Below are 6,160 nucleotides of genomic sequence, written 5' to 3' on the forward strand. Positions count from 1 at the left end.
TCTCTCCCCTGGATTGCTGCCAGCCGCGCTTCCAAACCCAGCTTGCCGTTTTCCCCAGAGTGGCGGGATTGATTGGCTCCAGCCGGAATGGGCATGGCTCTCCGCTGCTTGGACCGAAATGCAACCATCTGTTACACCTCTAGTTAAAAGTACATAAAGTTGAGCATTTGCGTGTAGACAATACCACCCCTGATACGCTTTCCACCGCACATCCCTCTCACGCTTTGGCAGGATCTTGCACCGCGATGGGCCCAGTACAGGCAAAACCGGCACTTTAGCTCTGCTGGAACCAAGCAGCGCAGAGGCGGCGGGGGCGTAAATCAGCCCTTCCTTCTTTCGCTGCAGCCGGCCGCCGTCTATTTTGCAGCGTGCCATGCCCCAGGCTCACCCCTGGCCGGGGCTGGTCCTGCCACCCTCTCCCCACTGGGCTGAAGCCCTCCCCACGGCGGGGGCCGGGCTGCCTCCTGCCTGCTGTGCCACCGATGCCGGTGGAAATGGCAGTGCCTCCTGCATCTTGGTCGGATGTTCCCATTGCGCGAAGGCACTGAGGATAAAAAGGCAGGCAGAGACGTGGGAGGATGGGACCACCACACGAGGTAGCCGGAGGGTGGGAGCGTGGAGGCGAGATGCATCACCCGCACAGCCCGGCACCTGCAGAGGCCTGGGGCGGATGCCTGCCCTGCTCACCGCCCCGCACTGCCAGCCTGGCCTCACGCTGCCCGTGCCCTCTCTAAATGTCCCCGCACATCAGCCCCATGAGGGAAAGGCAGGGGAGCGGGGTGGGAATGCGGTCAGGCAGCCGCCCCCTCCCAGAAAGCGTTGAGCACAGCAAGACCCTGCCATGACTATAAGGAGATTTCCATGGGCAAATGAATCCTGGTTTCTCCAGTATTGCTTCCCAGTTCCCTCCCTTTCTCAGCTTTGTGATTTCCCTTCCCTGAAAGCTTCAGGCAAGCTCTGCTGGGGGAGATGGCTGTTTGCCATACTACACCCCAGCCACAGCTGCTTTTCATCTGCCCATCCTGCCCCACCTCCTTGCTGGGGCTGTTTGCCACCAAGCCCATGCTCAGAGGTCCACAAAAGCATCCAGGAGCCTCCTGTTGAGGCCCTGAATGGGCGCAGCATCCAGCCTGTGATGGGTGGACATGGGTAGGCAGGGAGAGCTTCAGGAAAGCCTGAGAGTGCAGCAATGGCCACGGTTATTGCTCTTCCTGAGGCACCTGATATCCCAGCCCAAATCAGCCCCTCTTATTCTTTGCTTCTCTCCAAGGCAGCTGCATGCACAAGGCAGAGAAGCAGAGGAGAAATAGAGGCACAGGAGTGGGAAGTGACCCCGCCAAGGCCAGCGAGCAGATCAGAGGCAAGGAAAGGAATTACTTTCCTCCAGCCCATCTATGCCACTGTATAAATGTACCATTTGCTTGGCTGTTTACCTTCACCAAACCACACGGCAGAATGGTTTGAACGGGGCAGCTCCTTTTGGAGAGACTTAGGACAGAGAAAACCCACATTTCCCAGTCTGCTGAGGCACACAAGTGGGGGGCAGCATGTGACAAGGACCCTCAAAGTGCAGCAGCATCCCCCCATCGCTGTCAGTAGCTCTCTCTGGAAACACTGGTCTCTTGGCTCTTTCACCGGAGCCATAGCTCAGGTGAAGAGAGAAGAACGTCACCTTTGCAACGTCAGCATGAGTGACATCCCCAGGAGCTGATGGGTATTGGGTAGTTAAGCCTTCTCCCAGGTGCCCCCTGGATTACAGAGGGACTGGTGGTGATGTATCACCCATCCCTGACCTCGTTCATCTTTGTGGAGCAGTGGATGTGGTGGGAGAAGGGAAAGGCTAAATGCACATCCCAGGAGCCAGGGTGGCTCTGAAAGCTGAGAGGAGAGCTGGGGGCTGGGGGAGAAGGAGAGACATCTGAGCTCGACACAGGGACAGCAGATGGATTGGAAGGAGCGTAACCTTGCGGCAATGCATGCTCTGGTCCCTGCAGCTGGCATTAAGGGTCAATTATTTTCAGTGTAACAACTAATTTCTAACTGGAAAGAGAGCGACCTGCTGACACTGACAGGGCCTGCTGATGTCTATCTCCCTGCCGTGGGAGGAGACGACAGCACAGGCCTTCAGCTTGCTTTGTCCTTGATGTGCAATCACAAATTACTGTGCCTGGATTCCCTTCCAGGCCCTCTGGCGTGCCGGGTCTGGCACACCCAGACCTGCCCAGGAGGTGCTCATGCACACTGAGCTTTGAGGGGTCAGCAGTGTGGCACATCCACCCCCTTCAAGAGCATCTCCCTCTTTCAAACCATGCACATCGGATGGGCTCAGACCCTGTGTCTGGGGTCAGGGCAGGCCAGAGCCAGCCCGGCTGGAGAGACCTGGTCATGGTGGGTGCTGGATCCCAGCCTGGCCTCCAGCCCTGGGTCCCTTTCACTTCTAAGAGTGTGCACGCCTGGGCTCTGCAGCTTTTGGAAAAAAAACTCCTTAGGGCCAGAGGGCTTCCCTGCTGCGAGGTGCAGTCTGGCGAGGCAGCAGGGTGTGCATCAGGCACAAGAGGGAGAAAGGTGAGGTTTGGGTGCTGCCCTTGCTGCAGGGTGCTGGTCACACATCTGCAGAAGGCTACTACAGTGCATGATGCCCTGGTATGAGCCGCCCTTGCATGCTGGCCGTGCTTGATTTAAATCCAACAGGCACCCCTGGAGGGATGGAGTCTTGATTTTACAGAGTCAAAGTAACTGTCTCAGGACAAGCATCTCCCTCCTGCAAGCTTAACACCTCCCTAGCAGGACGACCATCCCCAGGCATTGTGGTGGAGGATCAGCCTGTGCCACAGCCTGGGGCATCGGGCATCAGGGCACAGCCAGCGCTGGGGCCGGTTGTTGCCTTGCTGTGTTCCCCCCCCCCGCTCCCAGCAGCTGGCTGAGCTCAGGAGCCCTGTGCTCCTCGGGAAGGGGTCCAGCCTGCTGAGATGAGTTAACCACCCCCAACGCCCCAGCTTGTGCCATCCACGTCTGGGTGTAAGTGACACCCCCACTGTGCCAGGTCCTTGACCTGGGAGGAATTGCTTGTGCTGGCAGAGTTCTCCGGGTTGCATCGGCCACCCGACTGTGGGGGCAACCTGCTGTGGAGGGAGCCCATGGCACAGCCCAGTGCCAGGCCAGAGGGGCTCCTTTGATCACCCTTTTCTGGTGAGGCCACATGATACTTGCAAGGTCCATATGATACCTGTGAGGTCTGCACAATCCACCTGCCTCACGGCAGAGATGGGCACTGCTGGGGGAGGATGCTGGAGGACACGACCCCCCTGGCCTGGCTGCTTCCAGGGTACGATGTGGTCCCGGCTTGGTCCCCTGTGCTGAGACTCATGTTCACCAGCACACCCCACCATGTCAGAGTGGGTGGTGGTTTGGATGAGCACCCTAACTCACAGCAGGGCTGTTCTGGGAGTCTACTGGCCACCCAGGATGGTAGGGAGAGGATCCATGGAAGGGGAAAGGGGACAATAAGGAAGGGAGAAAAAGACCTCAAAAAGGTGCAGGGGAGAAATAACCAAAGCAGGTGGCAAAGGAAAGGCAGAGAAGCAGGGGGGAGAGGACGAAAGGAAAGATCAAGGTCCTGCTGTCAGTTAGCCCTTCAAAGGCCGGGTGTAAAAGGATCTCAAAAGGAGTGGAGGCAGGTCATGCCAGCCCGAAGCCCGGACAAAGGAGATGATGACAAGCAGCTATTTTAGCTGGTGGCCTGCAGCCATCTCGCCTGGGGCAGTGCACTCATCAAGTCTCCTAAGCTAAGCAAAATTCGGCCCTGGATCAGGAGTTGGGTGGGAAAGCCAAGGCAGTGGGATGAGGGGCTGGTCCCAGAGTGACATCATGAATTAGGAGGGTACCCAGATGTGGGGCTACGGGGCACTGCCCCCTCTGAGGGGGTCACTTTTCAAACAAGGTGTTCGATGCAGCTTTGCTGCTGGAGTCTTCTCTGGCTGTTTTTGCAAGGACGGGAACGTGAGCCGCAGGGTCGTGCCCCAAGCATGGGGCTCTCAGCAGGGGCCTGGAGGGGATGCTCCAGGAGCCAGGGTGCTGGGGAGCCTCTGCTCGCCCACCAATGAACAAGGCTTATGTGGGACTGCTGGTTTCTGGAGGGGCACCTTTCTCCTTTGATAAAACAGAAAATTAATCAGGTCCGTGGTTTTGCTGAGACACAGAACTTACACCTGCTCATGACGTGCCTTGGGAACCAGTACGGAGAAAAGATGCATTTCAACGTATTTTAATTTTCTTTCTTTTTGTATTTTTTATGGTGTAGCAAGGGCTGTGTGGGATCCGGGCTCATCAGGAGCTGCTGGAGTGCCCTGCTGTGCTGCACAGGAGGAAGCTGTTGGGAAAAACAACCAGCAAATACCCCAGTACCTCTTCCAAAATCTCTGGCTGTTGTCTTCGAGGGACCACTGGAAGGTGGTGCGTCTGTTAAAAGGATGCAGGAGTCAATCCACAAAACACCTGCTTTACTTAAAGCATAAGCATAAACTCCCTGAAAGCCAAAGAGATTTAAACACATGCTTGGAGTGAAGCCTGGCTGTCAGCGTGCTTGTTGAACCGGGATGGAGTCTGTTACGGGAACATCAGAACTGGTTTGAAAACATGGCTGCTTTAAATTCATCACCCAAATTCACATGTAGGCACCTTTCTGGTTATCCTGGTAGCCAGAGCAGTGCTGCTGGGTCATGGGAAGCTGCCATTTATAGAAGCCAGACCCTAAGCCATGCCAGGCGAGCGTGGAGCAAACCCAAGAATCTCATGCATTATTTGAATTGAGACATCATTGACAGGGACAAAAAAAATCCCACCCAAAGCTCCTAAATCCACCAAGCTTTAAAATGCCAGGAAGAAACAGCCAAGGGAATTACACCCAGGATGAACTTGGCCCTGCTGCTCCTTCAGCAGTGAGTGATCCCTGAGGCGATGTTGAGCCTCACATCTCCTCTGGTGTTTTTATCCTATTTCATTCATTCTATTTATTCCTGATCCTGTTAACTTTATCCTATTGATTCAAATGCATTTTCATACTCCCTTATGGACCCCTTTTGCATCACTTTCAGCTTTTAGGCAAACAGGACGGGCTCTTTCTGTCCTGAGGAAAAAAAATGGTTAGCCCAGGAGCACGCGTCTCCCAAAGTCCCCTCCCGGGTCTAGGAGACTGGGGTTTATTTATTTACGTTAGTTAGACAAATAGCTCCATTTTCACGCAGAATAGGATGCGCTTCTGAATGCATACAGAAAAGGTCAAAGGGTTTTAGCCATCTGAGGGGCAAAATCTGAGCCTTTTGGTGCAGTTCAGAGCGTCCCTGCGATCGGAACCATCCCTAAAGCCTGCAAAAATACTGGGAGATGGAGATTTACGTACCTGCCAGGCAGCAGGTATGTTCAAGGCTTCCACTGCAGAGGGTCCCAGCGCTACTGCTGCCTTCTGCTTTGCATTGGCTACTGGTACAGATCTGAAAGTCAGATCTCTTGGAGACGTCTGATTTTGCTTTGGCTTGTTTGTGAAAATATCTTTGGTATTTAGATGGATCTGCAGCCGAATGCTGAGCATCTCCGAGGCTCAGTGAGCTATGCCCTTGTGTGGGTTTGGGCATACAAATGTTTTTGGTTTTTTGCTGGTGGCCAAAGAGGAAGGGTGACAGAGGGGCATGGGTGCCTGAAACGGAGGTTTTATGCCTCCAGATCCCTCACCAGTAGTTTCTGTCCTGGCAGAGCCAAAGACCTGCCTCCATGGGAACTGCAAATGCTCAGTGCTATGGGACTGGGAGAACTGGGCAAGCAGGGAATTGGGCATCTGCAAGAGTCAGTATTTTCAACAGTTCTTTCCCCAGACAAGCCACCTCTACTCTGGGTGACCTGTGGATATTTAACAAGCAGGTCCCAGTGGATCTAGACCTGGGAGCAATGGCTGTCTGTGGCTTGAACTGCTCAGCTCTTGTCACCCCCAGATTTTCCTTTCAAGTAAAATTTGCAGGAACCCAGACTCCCATGCCTTTGGGATTGTCCTTCTGGTTGTGCCTTTTTGAGCTAAAGACCTGTCTTGCAGCACGTACATCCCGGCTGGAAAGAGGAATAAAAGACCTCGCTGTAAATAAATACGAAAGCCCAAATGGCATGCACAGCG

Source organism: Egretta garzetta, unplaced genomic scaffold, assembly GCF_000687185.1.
Source record: "Egretta garzetta isolate BGI_Z169 unplaced genomic scaffold, ASM68718v1 scaffold135, whole genome shotgun sequence".
Classification (NCBI taxonomy): domain Eukaryota; kingdom Metazoa; phylum Chordata; class Aves; order Pelecaniformes; family Ardeidae; genus Egretta; species Egretta garzetta.